At 41.6% G+C, this 25,615-nt stretch overlaps 1 pseudogene; it reads left to right on the top strand.

Annotated features, from left to right (window-relative positions):
• The first annotated feature begins 314 nt into the window (after positions 1-314).
• Positions 315-25,615, top strand: part of LOC127426839 (low-density lipoprotein receptor-related protein 2-like) — a 53,313-nt pseudogene continuing 28,012 nt past the window's right edge.

Raw genomic sequence — 25,615 nt, 5'->3', positions numbered from 1 at the left:
TTGACGCTATCCTCTCTCAACACCAAGGTAATCCTCCTAAGCTTTTCCCATGTGCTTACTACTCCCGTAAACTCCCCTCTGCTGAACAGAATTATGGCAATTGTGAACTGTTAGCCATGAAAGAAGCATTTGAAGAATAGCGACACTGGCTGGAGGGGGCCAGACATCCATTTCTGGTATTAACAGATCATCACAACCTGGAAGACTAAACCCCAGACAAGCCAGATGGGCACTGTTTTTCACTCGATTTAACTTTTCAATCACTTATCATCCAGGATCAAAGAACATCAAAGCCGACTCACTATCCCGTCAGTATGACTCCGCTCCTCAGAACCCCTCTCCAGAACCCATCATCTGATTCTAGCTCCGGTCCTGTGGGACATCATGTCCGAAATCTCCCAGGCCCACGTACAAAACCCGCCTCCTCCAGAATGCCCGCCCAACCGAACGCCGGTGAAGATTCCTCAATCGGCCACCGGAGGTCTCACTCACCTGAGTATTAACATTGGACTACATTTCCCAAGTGCCCACATACCTGGACTGATTACTGCCCATCTGCTCCATATCACTCAGACTATTTAGCCCTGTGTGTGTGTTCACACTTTGCGAAGTCTTGTTTGCCCCGGCTACATTTCTGAGCATTATTATTTCCTGTGTTGTTCTGCCCGTGTTTGACTCTGCCTTGGATTACCTCTGTACGAATCTTTGCTGCCTGCCTACCACTGTGTTTGCCTGGACTATTTCTATTGCTGTCTGCCTCTGATATTGTTGGTTGCCCTGGTTATTTGACCCATGCTTGTCTGTACTCTGAACTTGCTGTGTTTTAATAAACAGCACATGGATCCCACTCAGCCTGAGTCCTTGTTACAGTAAGTCAGTGCTGATAACATATAGTTTCCATCATCATTTTTCTTTTGAGGTGAGAGTGGCTGGGAACATTTATGCATCTGTGTATAAATCATTCCACGTCATTACAGCATATCTTTTGATAATGATCGTGGTATCCTGTGGGTTGGGTGGATTGCTGATCATCTTTATGGTGTCCCTGATAGCTGTAAGCTGCAGGTGAGGTTCCATGACAGCTTATTCATGTCGAATGAGACTCATTTTCACAAACACTCTGTGGATATATGTAACACACACACATTTTTGTCTGTGTACGCATTTACCATTGCAGGAATCCAAAGGAAAAATCCCCATCCAAAGAATTAAGTCCATATAATGATATGGAAGTGCATAAACCTGCGGGAGTTCCCAGGATCCCCCGGGTAAACCCTAATCCTGGCTTGCAGCCTGCCAATCTGGAGATGACAAATAGTGGGGGCACTCAGGCACTGGTGACCAAAAATCACTCGGAGACCAAGCAGTAAGACCACAGCCAAAACACTACTGAACACGGAAGACAGACACAAGGGGATATATACAAAGAATGAATTACGTCCACTGATGAATTACACATCATTTATTTGCACACGCTGTCTACATTGTTTTATAACACTGTTTTCCATCATTTGATCATCATTTGATAAATTGCTGCTGCCATAATTGCTAGAAAATTTACTTTTTAAAATGTATATTTCAAACAACGTTCAGTTTATAGCCAGCTTTCTGTGGGCTGTAACAGCACAACATTCATTGCAGCAGGCAAATAGTGCTGACTGTGTGAATATGGTACAATCTACACTAAAATGTTAACCTAAAATGTGCTTCGTGTGTTAACATCTAAATAAACTGGTTTTATATTCAATCAAAAATATTATTTATTGAACATCCCCAAATCAGCCTGAATACATTAGGTCACACCAACAAAACTTATTTTAAGCAATAGATCAATTACAGACTACCACTTTTTAGAGTGTATGACTGTATGTACAGTATAATGAATCAATTTTTTGGTGAATTCACCACTGAATGTTGGAGTATCATGCCTGTACTCTGTAGTTTGTGTGGTGGCTACAGATGTCATCTTATTGAGTTGTGTGCAACCTATAAAATATTTTGTATATTTTAGATTTAATCTCATTGATTGATAAAGCATCTGCAAGTTAATAAAACACTGTTTATGTTTTTTAGCCTTACACAGATTACGATGATGACAATGAGGTAAGCTACAAGAGTCAATTCCTCCAGCGTACACTGCCTATGGCATGAGGGAAGTGGAGAATGGCTCAAGGGGAGTGCAAAACACATACTATCGACAAGATGATGACAGAATGCGCATATATAAGCATCACATGATCAGGACAAATCCTTGCAATTGGATGATTATTTTTTTAATCTTCACATAGACTGTATAAAAATTTTTGTTCAAAGGTTAAAATCAGTTTAAGGCAAAACATAATTTAATACAGCTATGACACACAGATATTAGAGTATTATATACATTATTCTTAAAAATTTAAATCCTAAAGACTGTTTGATTGCCTCTATGCACGATATGATACAGTACTCCTATGACTCTGGTAATCTGCCTAGTTCTTTGTTGGAAACTAATATCTGTGTCCTCTTAAAGAAGGGCAGACCCCCTGAGGAGTGTGGATCGTACAATCCTATTTCTTTGCTTAATGTAGATATTAAAATACTAGCGAAAATTCTAGCCAATCATCTTGAGTTGTTGCTTCCCACTATCATAAACATAGATCAGACTGGCTTTGTTTAGGGGAGATTCTCATCCCATAATATCAGGTGGTTACTTAATATTATTAATCATTCAGGTCTTTGCGCAAAAGGTGGTATAGTCATTTCGTTAGATGCCGAGAAGTCATTCGATAGGATTGAGTGGCTGTATTTATTTTCAGTGTTAGATAGATTTAATTTGGGGAGTACTTTTGTCAGTTGGGTCAAGATTTTATATACACTCCCGACTTCTAGTATAATTACAAACGGTGTCCAATCGCCTAAATTTATTTTAACCCAAGGCACTATACAAGGGTGCCCGCTGTCACCATTATTATTTGTACTGGCTATTGAGCCATTAGCGATTGCTATCAGAGAAGATTCTGGCATTAAGGGGATTTCCTTAGTGAAAAAGGTCCATAAAATCTCACTCTACACAGATGATGTCCTAATTTATCTAGATTCACCACAGAATTCTATTGCAAGATTAATAGATTGGATCTCTGATTTTGGTGCTTTCTCTGGGTATAAGATTAACTTTGCAAAGCATGAAGTGGTCTCCTTCTGGGTTCACATATCTAGGTTTAAAGATCTCACCTAAATTGGATTACCTTTATAAATTAAATTTCAGTCCGATTATCAGATCTATTAATAATGACCTGGATAGATTGTGCAGCTTGCCATTATCACTGCTAGGTCGTATTCACCTTGTCAAGATGAACATTGTACCCAGTCTGCTATATCTCCTCCAGATGCTACCTGTTTTGCTTCCCGGTAGAGCCTTAAGACAATTACGCAGTTCAGTTATAACTTTTATTTGGTGGAAAAAAAGGCCCAGACTTAGATATAGTTCCCTATCTGTCACTCACTCAATGTTGTGTCGATGTAGTGACACTAGGGGTCACTCTTGGGAGCCTGAGACACCTCTGGTCTTTGATAAAAGGCCAATGAAAATTGGCGAGTGGTATTTGCATGTCACTCCCCCGGACATATGGGTATAAAAGGAGCTGGTATGCAACCACTCATTCAGATTTTCTCTTCGGAGCCGAACGGTCATGCTCACTGAGCTGAATTCCCACGACTGTTCATTCATCTCTGCTGGATCTGACGGCGCATTTCAGCGGCTTCTTCCTCCTCTGCACTGGTGCACTGCAGAGAATGCCCCTGGGCGCTTCGGCAGAAATAAGAGTATATTTCTCTAAAAGAGTATATTTCTCTAAAAGAGCAGCACACACGGAACGTCTTTTTAAAGACGCCTCTTTTTAAAGATGACTTTCCGATTGTGTGTTATTCCTGGTTGCGCTCATTATCTCTTGCCTTCTGATGGTCACAATCACTGTCTTTCGTGTCTGGGCACTGCTCACGCGGAGACAGCATTCGTGGATGGTCATGTACTCATTGTGAGGACATGTCCATGGCAACGATGTGGTTGCGGCTCGCCTTCGTAAGAAAGCAAGCCACCCCAGAGGCTCCCCACCTCGGTCCTTTTACCCACGGGTATGAGGCCAGTGTGGCTAGCACTGGGGGTGATTTGGGGACCCCAATGGGACCGCCTCCGCCGGGTATCAACCTCTTATTTGGAGCCTGCGAAAGTGATGAGCTCTCGAGCGCAGCATCAGAGAACGGGCTCGTCAAGTCGGACGCGGAAGCGTCAGTTGGGCTCCTCCCTTTGGGGACGATTGCCCAGTCACAGGCTGACGCGGAGATGACGACATGCTTTCCCGGGCAGCCGCGTGCGTCGGCTAGAGTGGAACCCTCCGCTCTTCCCTGAACCCTCGCGGCTCGATGATTGGTTCCTGGGCTCGTGGCACCGCTCAAAGCCACGCCCCGCCCCCATTCCTTTCTTCCCGGAAGTGCATGAAGAGCTGACAAGGTCGTGGGAGGCACTTTTTTACTGCCCGGTCCCGATCTTTTCAGCTTCCCTGCCCTCACTACCCTCGATGGTGGGGGCAGCGAAGGGCTATTCAGCATTCCCCTGGTGGATAAAGGCGCTCGCGGTGCACCTATGCCCACAGAGCGCCACCACCTGGCAAGGGGGCCCAAAGCCCCCGTCCAAGGCCTGTAGGTTTACGTAGTCTCAGACGGCCAAGGTCTGTGGTGCCGCTGGACAAGCTGCCTCCACCCTGCACGCCATGGCTCTCCTGCAAGTCTGCCAAGGAGCTAAAGGAACTGCACGAGGGTAGTTCTGCCCCGGGATTGATGCAGGAACTGTGCTCGGCGACCGACTTCGCTCTCCGAGCGACGGAGGTCACGGCGTGGTCTCTCGGGCAGACGATGTCCACATTAGTAGTCCAGGAGCACCACCTTTGGCTCAACCTGGTCGAGATGGGCAAGGCCGACAGGACACAGTTGGCCTATTCGGTGACACCGTCAAGGACTTTGCCCAGCATTTCTCGATGGTGGAGCAGTAGATGGAGGCTATCCGGCATATCCTGCCCCGGCGCGGCTCAAGATCCCGCACCCCGTCTGCTCGTCACCAACGGCGTCCGCCTGTGGTGACTGCACCGGCTCCGCCGCAGCCCGCCGCTTCGGCCCAGCCCAGCCCTTCACAGGAAGCAGACGCCACCCGTCTCGTGGCCGCCCCGAGAACCCATGAAAGGCTTCAAAGCACCCTTGAGACGGGCGACCCAGGTATGATGAAACCCGCTGCTCTGGAGCTGGTAAGCAGACCTCTCCATCTTTTTGTTACCTTTGCATTTAATTGCGCTGCATGCCCAAGTGGCAGCAGTACTCAAGAGTTCAGCATGAGGACAGGCCTCTTCCTCCCCCGTCCCAGGCTGTTTCGGGGGTGGTCACAAGGAGCCAGATAAGTGCTTCGATGTTCCTAGACTCAGCACGGCCACGACATGGTGTGGCACCTCGAGCTCCGCCCCGCCGCGAGGCCCCACCTGCCGGTACGTCCAATGACGTTGTCCTTTTGGTCCCCCTTGCGCGGAACTTGGACACGTGGCTTGCGCTTTCCAATCCATCGCGATGGCTGGTCTGGACCGTCCGACTCGGCTACACAATTCAGTTCGCCAGGCGTCCGCCCAGGTTCAGCGGTGTCTGCTTCACCTTGGTGAAGGACGAAAATGCTGCTACCTTGCGCGGAGATCGCTACCCTCCTACGGAAGGGCGCGATAGAACCTGTCCCTCCGGCCGAGATGAAGAAGGGGTTTTACAGCCCCTACTTCATCGTACCGAAAAAAGGCGGTGGGTTGCGGCCAATCTTGGATCTGCGAGTACTGAACCAGGCTTTACACAGACTCCCGTTCAAGATGCGGACGCAAAAACGCATTCTGGCGAGCATCCGGCATCAAGACTGGTTCGCGTACTTCCATGTTTCGATCCTTCCTCGACACAGACTCTTCCTGCTGTTTGCATTCAAGGGTCAGGCATATCAGTACAAGGTCCTCCCTTTCGGCCTGTCTGCCTCATCGGACCTCTCTGTAGTCCTTCAGGGTCTACAGAGAGCCCCCTTTGAGCTTTTGCAGTCAGCCGAGCTTAAGGCACTCTCCTTGAAGACTGCCCTCCTGACTGCGCTCACTTCCATCAAGAGGGTAGGAGATGTGCAAGCATTCTCTGTCAGCGAAACGTGCCTGGAATTCGGTTCGGGCTATTCTCACGTGATCCTGAGACCCCGACCGGGCTATGTGCCCAAGGTTCCCACGACCCCTTTTAGGGACCAGGTGGTGAACCTGCAAGCACTGCCTCAGGAAGAGGCAGACCCAGCCCTGTCATTGCTACGTCCGGTGCACGCTTTACGCATCTATTTGAATCGCACGCAGAGCTTTAGGATCTCTGAGCAGCTCTTTGTCTGCTTTGGTGCACAGCGGAAAGGAAGCACTGTCTCCAAGCAGAGGATCGCCCACTGGCTCATTGACACCATAACTATGGCATATCTCGCCCAGGACATACCGCCAACGGAAGGGCTACGAGCCCATTCTACCAGGGTTGTAGCGGCTTCCTGGGCCCTGGCCAGAGGTGCCTCTCTAACAGACATTTGCAGAGCAGCGGGACGGGCAACACCCAACACCTTTGCAAGGTTCTACAACCTCCGGGTGGAACCGGTTTCATCCCAGGTAATGGCACGCAACACAAGCGGATAAGCACGGGATAGCTGGCCAGGTGTATCGCTTGCACATAGCACCTTCCACCTCCTTTTGAGCTGAAGACGTGCACCATTAATTCCCAGTAGTGTTCACAAACTTTGTTCCCTGGTTGACTTCCTCCGAGCCCTGTGGCAGTCGAGTTTTCAGAGAGACTCGCTGCCGGCCCAGTACACGTGCTAACTAAGAGTCCTGTTCTGGGGTAGGTGCTCCGCATGTGGTGGTTCCCTGTAAGGCTAATCCCATGCGATATATATCTTCCGCTAGTTCGTTTCCCTGTTGGCAAACTGCGTCTTCCTAGGGCAGAGCCCCTCTGCCCCAGTCTCCATGTTTGTAGTAACTCCTCCCCTGTTGGGTAGGATCTACCTTGAAGACTCTCCACATGGTTGGAAAGACCATGTGACGTATTTTTCCACTTAAATACCCCCCCATCCCCCCTTTGGGCAAGTTGTGGTCTCCGCGGTGTCTTCCCCTTGGGAGGGACACCCCCTGACTAGACCTGGCAGCCCAGTCGGATAATCCCCCTTCTTTTTCAGGGAGTGGAAAAAAGAGGCCACGACTGGGTTAAGCCTGTCTCTATCTTTTGGGTAGTCGACTTGTCCCCAAGGGGCCGTTCGACACTCATAACTATGTTGGGGGAGGTTACATGTCGACCTGGTGTGCTAGCTATGAGGCACACAGTAGTCTGCCCACCACACACCGCCAGTTCACATAACACAGTTCAGCCAATTGTGGCGTTTCGTATAGGGACCCCTAGTGTCACTACATCAACACAACATCGGGTGAGTGACAGATAGGGAACGTCATGGTTACTTGTGTAACCTCCGTTCCCTGATGGAGGGAACGAGACGTTGTGTCCCTCCTGCCACAACACTGAACTACCCGCTGAAATGGCCGGACCTTATATCGGCTCCTCAGCATAAAACCTGAATGAGTGGTTGCATACCAGCTCCTTTTATACTCGTATGTCAGGGGGAGTGGCATGCAAATACCACTCGCCAATTTTCATTGGCCTTTTATCAAAGACCAGAGGTGTCTCGGGCTCCCAAGAGTGACCCCTAGTGTCACTACATCGACACAACGTCTCGTTCCCTCCATCAGGGAACGGAGGTTACACAAGTAACCATGACGTTTTCTTTGATGTGTGCATTACTAACACAGCAGATATCAATATGAAGGCATTTGACAACATGACATATGCATTTGAGGGTATGACTTTAATTTAGTTGTTTGTGTTAACTGTTTTAAAAGCATGAATCTTGGATCAGAGAAATTTGTATGTAGTGTTTCAAGAAAATTCTGAAAGTTAAGGAAAATGTACAGTTTGTTAAGGACAACTACAAAGTGTTCAGATGGCTGTGTAAACTGTATTGAGAGCAGTGACCTGAGTTTAGAGAAATGCGTAAAATCGTTTGAGAAAAACTGTGGTTATTGTGCAAACTGTAGACAATTGTACTTACTCTTTTGCACATATGTGCCAAAACACATGCAATTTGCTTAAATAACTAAGAAATTCAAATCTGGTGAATAAATATCACAAAAAACCTTCAAATTTTATTGGGCATCTTGAGGTAGAGTTCAGATGTTCTGCACAGTAGCTCATAAATCCATAAACAAAGTTACTCATTGATACATTATTCCTTGCAAAAGTAAGATTTATTCCTAAATTACCTAGTAAACACAGGTCCTTAAGGTCATTTACTTTGACAACCAACCTTATCCCCATATTTTACTGTGATCTGTCATTTGTCCACAATCAGTATTCCACAATATCTAATAAACTGGTTCCTTTGGGAATTGATGCCAACCTCTAAATGTACTTGTTTGACTATATGGACCTATAATATTTTCAAATTTGCAAAGATACAACAAAAGTTATTAAGTAAGGTTTTGTCAAATTTGAAAGTGAAACAACCTGGTCAGAGAAAACTAACTCTTGATTCTCTGAGCAGGTCAGTGCACCAGTGGTCAGTTTCAGTGTAATATCGGTCAATGTATAAATCAAGACAGGAGGTGTGATGGAACAAAGGACTGCCCAGACGACTCAGATGAACTGAACTGCATGTCGTAAGTATCTCAGGGTGAACGCTTATAGGACTGACCAATGATCAAATGTACCTAAACTCCATAAACATAAAATGAAACCTTTATATACAATTTCCCCATTCTCTTTTGGATTTTCAGCATCACCCTCCTGTAATTCTCAGCAGTTCAAGTGCTTGACTGGAGGGGAGTGTATTCCTCTAGTGTTTGTATGCGATGGGGAGCCAGACTGCGCTGATGGCTCTGATGAGCAAAGGGCATGTGGTATGTCTATAAGTGCTTTAATGGAATACAGAAATAATACAAATGTCGGATAGATGTTATTAGCAAAGTTTTAGGGATGGTGTATGACCTGACAGTTTTTTCCCTCCCAAGGTGGTCAAACATGCAGTACAGAGCAGTTCACCTGTCGAGAAGGGCAGTGCATTCCCAAACAATATCGATGTGAGCATGTACCAGACTGTGTGGACAACCCTGATGAAAACTTTTGCAGTAAGAACATCTCTTTCTACTGTACAACAAAAGAAATACCACGTTTACCAAACATACGGTGGGGTGTAAAGTCTGCAAACATTAGTGAAAATACCTATTTTTTATGTAATTCAATACAACATTTTAATACAAATGATATTATCAGCAACAATTTGATTAAAAGGTTGAGAAATTTACACTACAATTAAGCTTAATTATGTGTCACTTTTGCTGTAATGACAGCATGTTCCAACTAGCAGTGACTCCTAAGATGTTCAAAACTGTGATTTGAGAGTTGAGCGTTATCCAAAGAGCATCTTAAGTGCTTTAATTGAAGCAAAGAAATCTGACCTTTTTGTACTAAGTTAACATGGTCCATGTTACAAATTTGCTTATTTGATGCATGAAAAATATAATTAACATTTCCCCTCAGGGCTTTTGCACTTCGTTGAACATTTGTGTATTAAATAAGAATATGTCTTATGTCAGTCAGAGTATTCCAAAATTGTATCGAATAAACAGTTTATTTTCATCTACCACCAGTGTAAACTCAACCAGAATAGAAATCTTCAAAATTGAAATTATCGCAACCACACCTGTAATGAATGTCACAAAGGTCTTATCTTTACAAAAAAAAAAAAAAAAAAAAAAAAAAAAAAGTGACTCCAACTTTTCATTGCCCAATGCACATAAATCTCAAGACGAATCAGTTTCCAAAATGACAGGGGACCATCATCAGGTATTGGAATGCAAATAAAACATTTTGATTGCATCAATTTACCTCTCATCCAGACTACCCAGACTGCACAGAGAAGACATGCGGTAATGGAGCATGCTACAACAACACTCAACACTGTGATGGGATCCTAAACTGTTGAGATGGATCAGATGAATCCAACTGCAGTGAGTGAGAGTGTAGAAATGTATTAGTTTAGCATGTTCCTCAATAGTCTTTAAGTTGTCAAAGAAACCAAAAAACCAAGCATAGAGATCATTGTAATGTTTTTTCATATTCACTGTCTTTCGAAACAGCAAGGCATTGTCAGTTGCATCAGTTTGAATGCACCAATGGATACTGCATCCCGATGCCCCTTCTCTGTGATCACTGGGATAACTGTGGGGACAACAGTGATGAACAAAACTGTGGTGGGTCCCACAATACATGTCAACCAAATCTGTCAAAGATACATTTTGCCAAGATTAATCATGTATCAGAGAAGTCACTGTGGGTGTGTTTTGTTCTGTATTTGCGTCTGTGACACTACCCATTGAATAACACTGTGGTACTGCAGTAGTAATGTGGCACCGGTATACCATCCAATGTTTGTCCTAATGTGTATGTTTAATAAAATGTTCAAGCAATTAAGTATACAGATGTGTTTAAAGATCAGCCACTCAGTGCACTGCTATCTTGTCTTCTTTCCCAGAGTATCGAACCTGAAGTGGGTCAGAGTTCTCCTGCAGTAATGGTTGCTGTATGCCTCAGCAGTGGGTGTGTGATGGCATCAACGACTGTGGGGACTTAAGTGACGAGAATGGATGTGGTGAGATATTGACACCACTTCTGTCCAGTCAATATGTATTACATTCAAACAGCTATTGTGCAAATATATCAGCCTTAATTCAGTAAAATTGTATAGTAGGAGAAAAGTTACACATTTTAAAGGATTTCAAACTTTCAGACCCAGGAAACCGCAACTGTTACCCTGGTGAGTGGCCCTGTCCGGGCTCTTCAATGTGTGTGCCCATAAACCAAGTGTCTGACAATCATCCCGACTGCACTAGTGGAACAGATGAGATCAACACTACAGCACAGCTAACCTGCGGTAAATAGCTTGAACAAAGGTTACTTTGAATAGAATTTAATTCAATTTAAAAAAATGAACACATTTTGCAGACACTTTTATCCAAAGCGACTTACAGGGCATTCAATGCCACCCCTTGGCCTGCTAGTGCCATGCTCTACCATTTGAGCTGCAGGAACACAGTACTTGTAAACTTTGATGATGGTGATCATGTACATTTTGATGATGATCATCATATGGTATCATATCAATCAAAACAGCAGTCACAAAGTAGATGCCAGTATGCCCACAATTAACTGGTAAACCTTCATATCCTCAGCATTACAGGAACAATTTCATTCTAACCACATGAGTGCAGGGTGTGGGTGCAAGTTCCATTTTCTTACAGCACCAATTATGTCTAGATGGTGTCTGATGAAACTCTCATATCACACTATGCACGTGACAGACTAGCTGTGCTCAGTTAAGAACATTTTTAAGTGAACCAATAACCTAACTGTCTCTCTTTACTGCCTCACCTGTAGGTTTACACCAGTGTTCTGCTCTCAGCTGTGAATACCACAGTCATTCCAGTCCTCAGGGCGGAGCCTGCTACTGTCCCGATGGCTTCACTGTGGCCAATGACAGCCATTCCTGTGTGGGTAAGTGCAAGGAGAAATTTGATTGCATATTTCATTTGACATCAGTAAAGGTTCTTGTGAAACTTTAAACATTTTGCTCCATCTTATGATCTATGTGAGTTTAAACAATCAAAATTGTTTGTCAGCATTACCCTAAATTTATTAGATTAAAACGTTATGACTGATTTAGCAGGTATGCGGTCTATCCTCAGACTATGATGACTGTAAGATTTGGGGAATCTGTGATCATTTCTGTGAGGATCGACCAGGCACACATCATTGCGGCTGTGCTGATGGGATACTTCCTGGAGCAGGGTCATGTGTGCAAGGCCAATACTTCAGGTAAAGGGGCACTAGAACTCAAAATGCTTTTAATGTAATATATGCAAGTCTGATTCCTGTCAAACAGATGTAATCGTAACTTTGTATGAAATTAATCTGAATGTACAGTATTTTAGTGCCTCAAATGGTTAGGCTCACAGGAGCTCTTCATACATTGCTAAAGACAATATTGAAGACAGTATTTGGAACAATTGTTATTTCCAAACAAGTTAGGAAGTGTATGGTCACAGTAAGTACATAGAACAAAACTTTACAAGAGCTTAAGAGGAAATTAATTTTCTCCAAAAAGTCAGTGTGTTTCAAGAGCTTCAAAGTCTCTGCTTGTATTTCAGAAATCACCAACAGACCATTGAACTTCCTTGAACAGAATATCTTGTAAAGAATACAGAGAAAACTATATATTTTTTAGTTGTGTATAGTATAAGCTGTTTTCATAATAGTATGTTATAACTTGTCTTCTGTATTTTTGGTTCTCATAGGGGGGTTACCACAGTTGATCTTCACAGATGGACGGGATATTAAGACTGCAGACATACATGGGCGGTTTGTTAGAACTCTAGTCCAATCAGATGGTAAAGGTTACGCTGTGGGAGTTGGCTACAACTGGCATACTCAATGAATCTTCTGGACAGATACAAATTCTCAGAAGGTGCCTCATGGTTTGTAGTATGAAATCACTACAAATGTGCAAATTAATACAATTATATTTACAAAAAATATCACTGCTTGAGAAATAATTTTTATTCAGGTGTAAGCCATAAATTTAATGGTGGGGATTAGACAGAGGTGCTGTCAGAAGCTGTGCACTATGCCCAGAATGTGGCTGTGGACTGGATAAACTTCAAGCTTTACTTTGTGGAGGAACACATGGAGAGGATTGAAGCATGTAATTATGACGGGGGGGACCGTGTCACCCTGATTGCAGAAAATCTGGTGACCCCTCATGGGCTTGCTCTGGACCCAACAGTAGGATATGTGTCCTGTTGAAAAGACCACCATTCTGGGATGCTGGTGTGCTGGTGTTTCCGACAGAATTTTTAACTAGCTTAATAAAACTTATTAGCCTGGCCTTTCCTTTTAACTCTGGTAAAGGAAAATCGGACATTTCCTTGGTTATTTTATTGTGTTCGGCAGACTTGTGGTCTGATTGCTCTAACCTGTCTTCACAGATTCTGGCTTTAACACAGACGATGTTAAATTGGAGCGGGCCTTCGTGGATGGTAGTAACCGATTTGAGTTGGTTAAGACCAGGCTTGGTTCCCCTACTGGAATCACCTTGGATTTGGTCACCCAAAGGGTTTACTGGACAGATAGCCATTTTAACCTGGTTGAAACAGTCACTTACAGTGGCTTGGTCAGGTATTAAACTCAACAAATTGGATACCATTTTAAACTTATTAAGGAACAGATAATGTATTTTGATGTATAAAACCAAATCAGTTGTTTTAGGAGAGAGACTTTAGGGGTTGGGATTACTTTGAGGAAGAAGATTCATATCAATGATATCATTCATGTCAGTGATATCCTCCAATTCGTATTCATGCTCTAAAATGTGCCATTAGGAAAACCATGCTGAATGGAGGTCATCAGGTTCCTCACCCATTCGGGATTGCAGTATTTGAGAACCATGCCTACTTCTCCGACTGGGTCAAGATGGGTGTCATTTGGACCAACCGCTTCAATGGCAGTGACCCGACGTTTCTCTACTTCTCTACAAACAGACCTGGGCAATAGTGGTCTCTCATCCAGTCCTTCAGCCCATGGGTGAGACAAAGTTTAAAGACCCCGTGAGATCACTTGACGAGTGCACTTTTCTGTTCTGTGTTCTTGTATGTCCTATTGAAACAGGAAGCTGGGCTAGGGCAAGGATTGGAAAACATCAGGGGCTAAAGGTGTGGGTATTTAATGATCTAAATTATTATGTTGCTGTTTTATGGTGTGAAAGCTGCTCCAAATGATTCAAATGATGGGAGGCATCCGAATCATTCTGATTGAATCGCAAACCAAATGAAACCGATTCAGTTTTGTCAACACGTTAGATCAATTAATTGAGAAGAACTGACTCAAAAGAGTGATTCATTTGCAAATCAGACATCGCTAGTCCTGATTCTAAACATTCCACTCAAAAAAGCTCGGTACAAAAATCTTCCAGGGCTAGACTAAAATCATTGTTTGCCCTAGTGACGCCCCTGAAGTTAGGGTGGGCCATATTGAAAGGCTCACTCCCCCTTTTTTTAAATAGCCAGCAGACTTTAGTTATGTCACTGCCATTAACCATGATTTGCAACTTGCTTGGTGGTTGTAGGGGTAGGGATATTTGCATAATAGAGAGCATTTAATTGGACTAAAATCTGTGTAGTGCAAGATTAATGAATCTATATTTTTGCTTAATTTTCCCAAAAGAGAAAGACTGTAAATTTTAAATGTGTATATATGCCAAATATGAATTTTGTCATTGTTTAGGGGTACACTAATATATAATTGGCATCAAAGCTAACACACATGGACTAAAAGCCAAAAAACTCATTGATTTCATGCGGGTATTAATGCTGATAATACAAACAATAATATACTCATATAATAAAAAGGCCAAAGCATTACCAAATTTTTTTTTTTTTTTGTTTGTGCTATGATTCATATGTATTCTATGCATTCATCATGCTTAAAGAGATTGATTCTTGGTTGTAACTGGAGTACACATTAAATTTTTTTTTTATTATTATTTTTTTGCAGTGATAAATCCATATGGCAGACACAATGGTGGGTGTCAGCAAATCTGCCTTCTGAGTCACCGCACTGACAACGATGGGCTGGGTTACCGTTGCAAGTGTCGCCTAGGATGTGACCTCCAGCCTGACAGCCACACCTGCTTTAGTGAGTGACAGAACTAGACTGCCACATCATAAATGTCATTGTTTTTTTGTTTTTGTTTTTTAATTAGGTGATGATAAACACAACTGAACTTAATGCTTAATTTTAAAAGGTGAATTGTGTAATTTCTGCACTATAAGCAGCACCAAACAGAATTGCAAAAATAATATCTGTTTTCAAACACTTCCTCCAGCATACATTCTTCGGCCAAACATGTAGCTCCACCCCAAACTCACACCACTGGTTGAGCCAATATTACGAGTCGAGCCGGCCAAAGAAACAAATAGAGTAATCTTGAAAGTGGCACAGTGCTTACACTTTTCAGAAAATCAGCCCACAAATGGCTTGTCTCTGCTTATTAGGCTGTGAAAGGAGAAAGTATTATAACATAAAAAATGTACACACATCACCCTTAAACATCAGATGTCAGTCTTTATTTTCATTTTCAATTGCACTAGACCTTCTGACACATACCCGTTTCTTTCTTTCAGAGATTAAAGATTATTTACTTGTAGCTAATGCGAAAGCTGTCAGGGGGATTCCTCTGAATGTATCCTCCCAGGAGGATGTCCCCCTTCTGCTCGCTGGCCTGGGTGAATCCTTCTCTGGCACTGCAGTGGAGTATGACAGCTCAGTGGAGACTGTGTTTTATAATGACCACATTCGACAGCTAATTTACAAATCACCCATCAATGGCACCAGTAAGTTTGTGGAAAACTCACTGATTTCCCTGCTGAAAAAAGCTTAAGTCGGCCCAAGAGGTTTAAGAGGGGTTTTGGGCACTTGTCAGCCGGTCAGGGTCGAAGTACACCTAGCTAACAAGCTAAACCAGTATAACACCAGCTTGACCAAGCAGGGAGAACAGCTAGACCAGCTGAAGACCATCATGACCAGGCTGGGAGACAAGCTAAACTATCTTAAACCAGCTAACACCAACAAACCACATTAGGCTAGTTTAAGTTTTTTACAGGGATCTGAAGTTTAACAATAATTAAATACTGAACTGTTACATCTGCTGTGTAACACATAGGAGTTTATCACTCATCACTTAATGTGAGATAAGTTTGTAGAGATTTTTTACTCTTAAAATCACACTATACTGAACAAATTGCCTATTTTACACTAAACATTGTCATGTTGTTAAATTGTCAGCTCAGGAGATCCTGACAGGTTACAGAGTGGGCTCTGTGGAGTCAATGTCATATGACTGGACTTCTAAGATCCTCTTCTGGACATCCAGCTCCTATCGCACTGTCTCAGCTTTTAAAGTATGGATGGTTCCAGGTGGGACATTGTTAAGAACTTGATTTACCCCAGGGGTATTGCCGTGCACCCCAGTGCAGAGTATGAAAAAACAAAAACACATTTTTGGTCCAACCAAATACTTTTCTCTTTATACTATTCATACACTACAGTCAGGTATACTGTATGTAATTCTTGAAATCAAATGAAAATTCTGTCATCCTTTACTCACGCTTATGTTGTTATAAACTCACTATGACTTTCTTTCTTCCATGGAACAGAGAAGGAAATATAAGGCAGAATGTTAGACTCAGTAACAATGTTAGACTCAGCTGTAATCACCAGAGCCTACACAGATGGAAGCAATGCAATTCCTCTAATCAACACCACACTCAGGTGGCCTAATGAACTCGCTATGGACTATATGTAAGGAAGTCCTTTTACGGTTGCCAGTTTTTTAATATCTTCAATTTGATCATGAGCTCGCTTTCTTAATAGGATGGGTTTATCCACTTTCCATTGTAATGTGATCCTAACATATTTAAAGGTTGAGTTTGCATTATAATAAAGCATTTAAAGCTGTAAAATTATTATTTTTTTCTTTTTCTTTTTGGTGCTCCACAGAATGGGTAGGCTGTATTGGGTAGATGCTCAGTTGGACCGGATCGAGCATGTGAGCATTGATGGGCTGGATCGACAGGTTGGACAAATTTTCAGTGTTGGACAAATTACTCACCCATTCTCTCTTACCATACACTCAGGTTGGTCTTAATGACAACACTCTTTTTGGATGGACCTTTGTCACATTTCCAGGTTTTGGATGCAGAAGTAAAAGCAGGGTAATCTTAAATAGAGGTAATGGGAGGCCATTGCAAATATTATTTTTGCATTCCTATTTGCTCCAAGAGCAAAAGAAAAAAAATTGCTTTTACGTTTCCATGACTTTCCAAAAGAGGAAAAAATAGAGAGATGGATTACGGCAGTCAGAAAAAATAAAGATGCCAAATTTACTGTCACTCCTTCAGCAACAGGGTTTATTTTTTTTATTTATTTTTTTATTAATGCCAGGGTAGCATAATACAAACTATAATAATATAAATCACTACATTAATTAAAAAAAAAAAAAAGTTTGCTACATTTACCCTGCTTTTTTAAGCTGGAAATGTGTCATCACAGTTTGTGAAAAGGGTCCATTCAGCATGTCCTTTAAAATGTTGGCCGCTGAAACATTTAATTACAATGTAAAGGTGATTCTGAAAATAATTTACTTTGCATGAAAATTGCATGAGATGATGTTTAACTGCAAAGACCAATAGGTATTCTTTCAAAAATAAGTTCCACATATCAATGACAGATCTAGTATTTTTACTCTTTGTTAGATTATCTGTTTGTGTCAGACTGGAGGATGAATGCTGTGTTTCGGATGAGGAAGAGGGATGGTGGAGAAAATATAACACTCTGAATGGGAATCTTGAGCATAAAGAAATATCAAGGCATATTCATCTGATATTCAGGACTGTGAGTGATCCAAAAATGCTTCTGCTTACAAAACTATTAGGCTACTGCTTGATCCAAACAAATGCAAATTGTATTTATTATTTATTCTATGAATTTAAATGTCATCAGATTTACTGAACTTAGGCTTAAAAAGACACATTATAGAGTTAATGACAGGTTAACATGTTTAATGTAAGGATGATCATGCTCAGATACATGTACCATAATTTCATTTTTGTTTACCTCTGTTGCATCAGTATTCAAAAGCAGATGCAACCTGATTCCAAACGGCCGCTGCAGTCTATTTCCCTACACCTGCGTCCAACCGTGTGTGCGGCTGTCCCAGCATGAAGCTGCAGGAGAACCAGAGGGACTGTGTGAAGGATGACTCTGAGCCCCCACCAGATAATAGCTGTGGAGACTATGACTTTCCATGTGATGAAGGCCGCTGTGTATCTAATTCTTTCCACTGTGATGGTGTGAGAGACTGCATTGACAAGACAGATGAAGCCAACTGCACAGACCCAGGTTTGTAGTCTCATGTAGCCAGACCTCTGACTAAACAGCATTTCAGCCATGACAACTCTCTGAAAGATTTGGCATGTTAATGTGGGTATGACATATTTATATGATATTGGCCTTAGCGGACTAGATCTGCTATGCTGCTGCTGCTCCAGAGAAAGTACTGAGACTTGCTTCTGCTAGAAAATACACACATACTGATTTAAACATGTGGATATGCTGCTGCTGCAAACAACCACATATAAACAATACCTCAACAAAGCAGGGAAGCTGCACCAAATGCATAACACATTAAGACAAAACACAACCCCTCAACTAAGCAGATCTATCACCAAGACTTTGTATTGCTGCTGCTCCAAAGAGCCATGTGCACCGAGTGTATGCTAGCTAGATGTGCTTTGGCCACTGGCCAAACGGCATAACACTTATGAAATAAAATTTCAATGTGTGCCTGGGCCTGTTGGCGGAATATCTTAAACAGCTTGTGACCTGATTTTTATGTGTACCTGGGCCAGGAAATCCTAGAGTTTATTTAACTGATGATTTAGACTAGCTATATGTTGATAATATAATCTAATGACTTAAAGCCTAAAGTACACTTCGGTCAGATGCAAAAGCTGAGCATCTGGGTACAGGACGCGTGACACAACTTTCAACATCAGCAAAGTGCTCTAGGACTGAACACAAGTAGCACCATTTTTCTAACCGCGCATCTTTGAATGTGCAGAATGCACATGCACATGGAATTATTTGCACTAATTAGTGAGTCCACACTCATTGTTAAGTCGTTGCTGTCACGAAGAAGCACTAGAAGATGGAATCACGATAAACAACAGGGGATGAATGTGGAAACAACAACAGTGGATGTGCATGCGAAGAACACCTGTGTGAGAAGGTCAGGAGATACCTGCATTTGTATAACTCGAGTCTAAAGGAATATAAAGACATCTTTATGTGTCTAAACTCCTGAAGAGAAATAGTCCAGTACCTCTCAGCAGTCATAGCGCACATCCGCCAACCACCTGTATATATGCCTAGAGTGAATTTAAGTATACTTTGATAGGCTCACGTTCGACTGTACAAAGACACTAAGCATTCACATCAAACCAAAGTATATTTTGGGTTTAAGATAGCGATGTGTTCCAGGCCAGACTTTGTTAAGGCTTACCTTGTTAAAGACATGCTTCTATGTGTCGTGGCAAAAAGCAAGCTTAGAGAAGAAAAGCCCCAGCAACCACCTGAGAAAATAGTATAGAGAAAAACTCCTACAGCATGCTGTAGTGAAACCATCTTATCTGCAAAACTGAGCAATTTAAATGTAAGATAAAGAGAGACGCAAATAGATTGGCTACCCATTACATGTCAAAGGACCAATCAGCTTACACTATGCAAACCAACTGGATTAGCATGTCACATGTGAACAAGCCAATTGGCTAAAAGATAGCAAATTCAAAGAACCTATCAGCTTGCCCCACATAGAGTTTCATAGCTGAACTTTAGTCATTAGTTCTAATTGATTGGCTATCCAGTACATGCCAAAGGACCAATCAGCTTACACCTTGCAAACCAATTGGCTTAACATGTCACATGTGAACAAGCCAACTGGCTAAAAGATAGCAAATTCAAAGAACCTATCAGCTTGCCCACATAGAGTTTTATAGCTGAACTTTAGTCATTAGTTCTGGTCTATATTGTATCTAATTCTGTCCTAGAACCACTCACTTAGACAGGAAGAGACCTGTAAAGTGACCAGCCACAGTTTGCTCAGTTTTTACCTGTAGTTTAGAGGCAGGTTTATGCTTGTGGTTGAGGTTTATGCACCTGCTTGTAGATGTAACCTGCTACAACGTGCATCAAACAAAACTCTGAATATCTTTCAATGATTTGATGCCACCAACCTGACAAATTTTGGCAAATCCAATGATAATTTCACCCTCAAAAGCTCTCATTGTATCAACTCTGTATTTTGTAAAGACACTTTATTTCCAAGCGGACTGTTAAGAAAAGTCTGTGTGCCCTTATTTCCAATCAAATTAACATTTGCCAGATCGAGAAAGTAACTTTCCAGTGTTGTGTGCAATATGCATCAGACAGTCAGCAAACGGTCTGTCTGTGGATATGTCATCTGAAACTGAGACAAGTACATGTGAGTCTATGAACTTCTATGAAAACGCTGTTACTCCCCTTTCACATTTGTAATCAGGGACAACCTGCTCTCCATATGCCTTCCCCTGTGGCAACAAGCACTGCATCCCTGCTAGATGGCGCCGTGATGGGCACGATGACTGTTGTGATGGGACTGATGAGGATAACTGCCCCACTTGTGGTCCAACAACCTGCTCGTCAAACCTCTTCCCTTGCACCAGTGGAAACTGTATCCCAAAATTATGGGTGTGCGATGCCTTCAATGACTGTGGTGGTGGTTCTGATGAGAGAGAGTGCAGTAAATATTGAAGATACTGAAGCAAGTTCAGGAAGTTTTTTAATGTAACATGCTGTGTGTTGTCCTCATCCTTATCATTTGTCTTATCATGGCCATTAAAGGGATAGTTCATCCAAAAAAATAAAAAATCTGTCATCTACTTACCCTCATGTTGTTCATAACAATTATGACTCTGTTTAACACAAAAGATGATGTTAGGCAGAATGCTAGCCCCAGTCACCATTTACTTTTATTTAATCTTTTTTCTATAAAATAAAGTAAATGGTGACTGAGGCTAACATTCTGCCTAGCATATTCCATGGAAGATATTCATAATGGTTTTGTGAACCATTTTAAGTTTTAAAATTTTAAGTTAATAACCATTGTCTCCCTATTTTATCCATTTCTAGATTCCACTATCAGCACCTGCAGGCCAGGCTACTTCCTGTGTCCAGATCACTGCTTTATTCATGGCTTATATGTCTGTGATGGAGACCAGGACTGTTTGGATGGCTCTGATGAGAAAGACTGTGGTAAGACGCAGATCGCACATTTTAGGTGTCAGGATCCATTCTAAAGATCTGTTTAATTAACACAAACGACATGAATATTGTGTGCTTTTGGTAGACTACTCCTGTGGAATGTACGAGTTTGCCTGTGCCAGTGGAGACCAGTGTGTGAGTCAGAGCTACCTCTGTGATGGAGTTTATGACTGCAGGGATCACTCAGATGAGAGTGGCTGTCGTAAGTTGTGTTGTTTACAATACGTATAACTTAGTGATGGGAAGTCTGATTCATTTCCACGAACCGGTTCTTTTGGACAATTCGTTTCATTGAATTGGTTCAAATAATTTTAGCGTTTCTTTTACGTCATCATGTAATGAGGTTACTAGAATGTAATTCTAACATCCTGATGTCAAGTACTAGAATGTAATTCTAACATCCTGATGTCACGTTTAAACATTCCAATAAATCCATATGTGAATGCATATTGCTGATTATTACCTTTTATTCAATTAAGTTATAATAAGGGTGTTATTGTAATCAGTGTTTCATTCTATAATCTATGTTCTAAGTTTACCTTGGCAAATCAATGCGTTAACGACCCATATCTGTTTTGGCTGTTTTCTTGATAGTGAGTTCCATCCATATATATATTAGCGTATCTATTTAGGTTTTTGTATTAGTGTAATTAGCAGTTAGCATAATGATGCTAATGAAATAAAATAATGTCAGTGATGACTGGTATTTTTTTTGTATGTGCAGCCACACGTGGGCCAGGCCTGTGCCATGACAATGAGTTCCAGTGCCAGGTTGACGGATTCTGTATTCTGAAGGCGTGGGAATGTTATGACCATCCAGAATGCGAAGACGTCTCTGATGAGCACAAAGGATGTCAACCCCCGAACCTGCAGATCTGGAGACTTCCAGTGTGCTAATGGCAACTGTGTGCCTCAGAGCTGGGTTTGTGATGGGGATAATGACTGCCGGGATATGAGTGATGAGATGAACTGTCCCACTCCACCATTCAGCTGCCCATCAGGCTAGTGGTTGTGTCCCACAGACCAGGTGTGCATCACAGAGGCTCAGGTGTGTGATGGCCAGAGAGACTGTCCCAATGGAGCAGATGAGTCACCCCTCTGCAGTGAGTACTGATGCTGTTGGGACAGCAAATTTATGCTTTCAAGACCTCATAAATGTAAAACTGGAGTTTTGTGACTTTTAGAATATTGTATGTCCGTTTGCTTTGAAGCCGCAATTGTTTTTTCTTATTTAGTATTTTTGTCTTTTTTTCCAGTAAAACATCTAAATATTCTTAAAATAAGATATATTTACTTGAGAAGCAAAATGGCATAAGATATTAAGTCTTGTTTTTAGAGAATTTTGAAATTTTGCAAACTTCATGATTAAAATAATAAACTTGTTTCCTTTATTTTTCTTATCACATTGGCAAATAGTTTTGACAAAATATCTTATGCCATTTTGCTTGTCAAGTAAATTGATCTTGTTTTGAGAATGTTTAGTTTTTGTTTTTGTTTTTGGTTTTTTTTACTGGAAAATAAGACAAAAATACTTTTTTTTTCTTTTTTTTTCTGCAGTGCATCTATATGCTAGCCTTTTGGGAAAAAAACATAATTACTTGCCATGGAAATTCATGCGGGTCTACAATGTCTATTCATCAGGGTTGACAAAAAATAACCTTTGGCAGATATTCACATTTTAAATTAAACTAAAAGTTTTTAGTTCAGGAAAACATCAAATATATTGATGAATCATCCTACACTTCACAGATTTGTTTGTCCAATCAAATGCTCCTGAGAATGAGAATCTCTCCCTCTAAGGGCTCTATTTTCATAAGTGTGCAAAGCATAGCGATACACGCAACAACCTTGAGCTACATCTTATAGAATTTTCGTGAGTGCGTAATTTTGTTGTGCTGGCACAAAGCGCAAGTGGGCATGGGTGAGAGTGTTTTGTGCCATCTGTGGGTGTATGCACGCACTAACTGTGGGTGTATTGTATGTTAATGAAGTGGAGCCTAGCGCAATTTGCTATTTTCCTGAGAAAGAGGTAATTATGCTAAGACGTTTCAAAAGCAGGTCTATTTGCAGCCTAAACTCAGTTCAAGTCCAAACTCAGTCCCTACATTTGCAGTTTGGAGAGCCCACCAGCAAGTGTTAATAAAGTTCATGTCCAAACTCTGAAAATATAGTGTGTTAAACTATCTTTAGATCATACTTTATTTTTCAATTATTATTATTATTGTGGTGGTGAGGGCATGGTCGAGCGCTGGTTTGTGAGTGGAGAGCAAGTTCGAGAGATGGGAGAGGTAAGGATTTTGGATGGGATTATTTCTAACAGCTGTTTTCTATTACAGTGAGAGCTTGAGAGGTATAAGAGGGAGCCAGACGCCAGAGCAAGAGATCCACATATTGTGCCGGACCACATAGAGTGCAGTTGATATTTGGGAGCTTCACTGACAAGATGAAGAGCAGAGGTTTACCAGTTCTCTGAAAAGCGCTTCTTTTGTTTGTGTTACGTTAAAGAATGTGTTACAATAAACTCATGTGGTCTGCAGAAACGATTCCCACTTCCTCATTCCCATACAACAATAAACTTGCTACAATTATGTTTACATTCATTTTTACAATTGTATTTATGATCTAATTTGTATTGGTTGTAGAAGTTGTAGAGGGTAAAATGTTTAAATTTGATATAATTTTATGACCACATCGTTATTTGATGTGTAATTTAAATGTAAAAATAAGAGTGGGTTGTAAAAAAAAAAAACACAGCAAACAAAAAATTACTTTTGGGAATTTTTATTTCTGACTGCTGTCTCAGAAAAATGACAGCAATCGATGGGGCCATATTGCAAAGGGAAAAAAAGAAATATAGAAAAATATAGTAAAATGGAACTGAAATACGGTAGAGGATAATGTTAAATGAAAACACAAACAGGGCATTAGCCTACCCATATGTTTCAGCTTTCATCACCGTAATACATGCTTCTATCATTCAACGCATTTTATGCGTTTTACACATGCTTAAATCACTCAAAGCATTTTATGCATTTAACACATGCTTAAACACTTTACTTATTTTTAAGTATGCTTTAAGGACATTTAAAACAGCCTAAAACAATAGAATTCTCATATTTTCACACATAAAACATATTACACTAATTCACTAAACTGGAAAACACTCTGGGCTATAGATCACTAAATAAGATATGATTAATTCTAAATGTACATATCCAGTCCTCGCATGTGTGTAAACATGATCAAACTCCACACATGCAATCCATACGCATCCTTCAAAAATGATCTATAACAAACTCTCAGTTTTAACATACAACTCTTCTGAACACATACATTTGTGCTCAAAATTTGCATACCCTTGGAGAACTGGTAATATATGTACCATTTTTAAAGAAAACATGAGTGAGCAGTCAAAACATATTTCTTTTATTTCTTATGGGATTCATATTCAACTGTAGGTTATAACAGAATGGCACAAACATAAAATAAACCATGGCAACAAAGAAAAAAATGAAATGACCCCTGTTCAAAAGTCTGCATACCCTTAGTTCTTAATACTGTGTATTGCCCCCTTTAGCATCAATGACAGCGTGCAGTCTTTTGTAATAGTTGTCTATGAGGCCCCAAATTCTTGCAGGTGGTATAGCTGCCCATTCGTCTTGGCAAAATGCCTCCAGGTCATGCAAAGTCTTTGGTCGTCTTGCATGAACCGCACGTTTGAGATCTCCCCAGAGTGGCTCGATGATATTAAGGTCAGGAGAATGTGATGGCCACTCCAGAACCTTCAACTTTTTCTGCTGTAACCACTGGAGGGTCAACTTGGCCTTGTGCTTAGGATCATTGTCATGCTGGAAAGTCCAAGAGCGTCCCATGTGCAGCTTTCATGCAGAAGAATGCAAATTGTCTGCCAGTATTTTCTGATAACATGCTGCATTCATCTTGCCATCAATTTTCAAAAGATTCCCCGTACATTTAGAGCTCACACACCCCCAAAACATCAGTGAGCCACCACTATGCTTCACAGTGGGGATGGTATTCTTTTCACTAGAGGCCTTGGTCTCCAAACATAGCGCTTATGGTTGTGACCATAAAGCTCTATTTTGGTCTCGTCACTCCAAATTACAGTGTGCCAGAAGCTGTGAGGCGTGTCAAGGTGTTGTCGGGCATATTGTAACCAGGCTTTTTTGTGGCATTGGCGCAGTAAAGGCTTCTTTCTGGCAACTCGACCATGCAGCTCATTTTTGATCAAGTATCATCGTATTGTGCTCCTTGAAACAACCACACTGTCTTTTTCCAGAGCAACCTGTATTCCTCCTGAGGTTACCTGTGGGTTTTTCTTTGTATCCCGAACAATTCTTCTGGCAGTTTTGGCTGAAATCTTTTTTGGTCTACCTGACCTTGGCTTGGTATGAAGAGATCCCCGAATTTTCCACTTCTTAATAAGTGATTGAACAGTACTGTCTAGCATTTTCAAGGCTTTGGATATCTTTTTATATTATTTTCCATCTTTATAAAGTTCCATTACCTTGTTACA

Source organism: Myxocyprinus asiaticus, chromosome 36, assembly GCF_019703515.2.
Source record: "Myxocyprinus asiaticus isolate MX2 ecotype Aquarium Trade chromosome 36, UBuf_Myxa_2, whole genome shotgun sequence".
Classification (NCBI taxonomy): domain Eukaryota; kingdom Metazoa; phylum Chordata; class Actinopteri; order Cypriniformes; family Catostomidae; genus Myxocyprinus; species Myxocyprinus asiaticus.
Note: the sequence above shows the minus strand (reverse complement) of the source record. Positions and strands in the feature narration are given on the sequence as shown.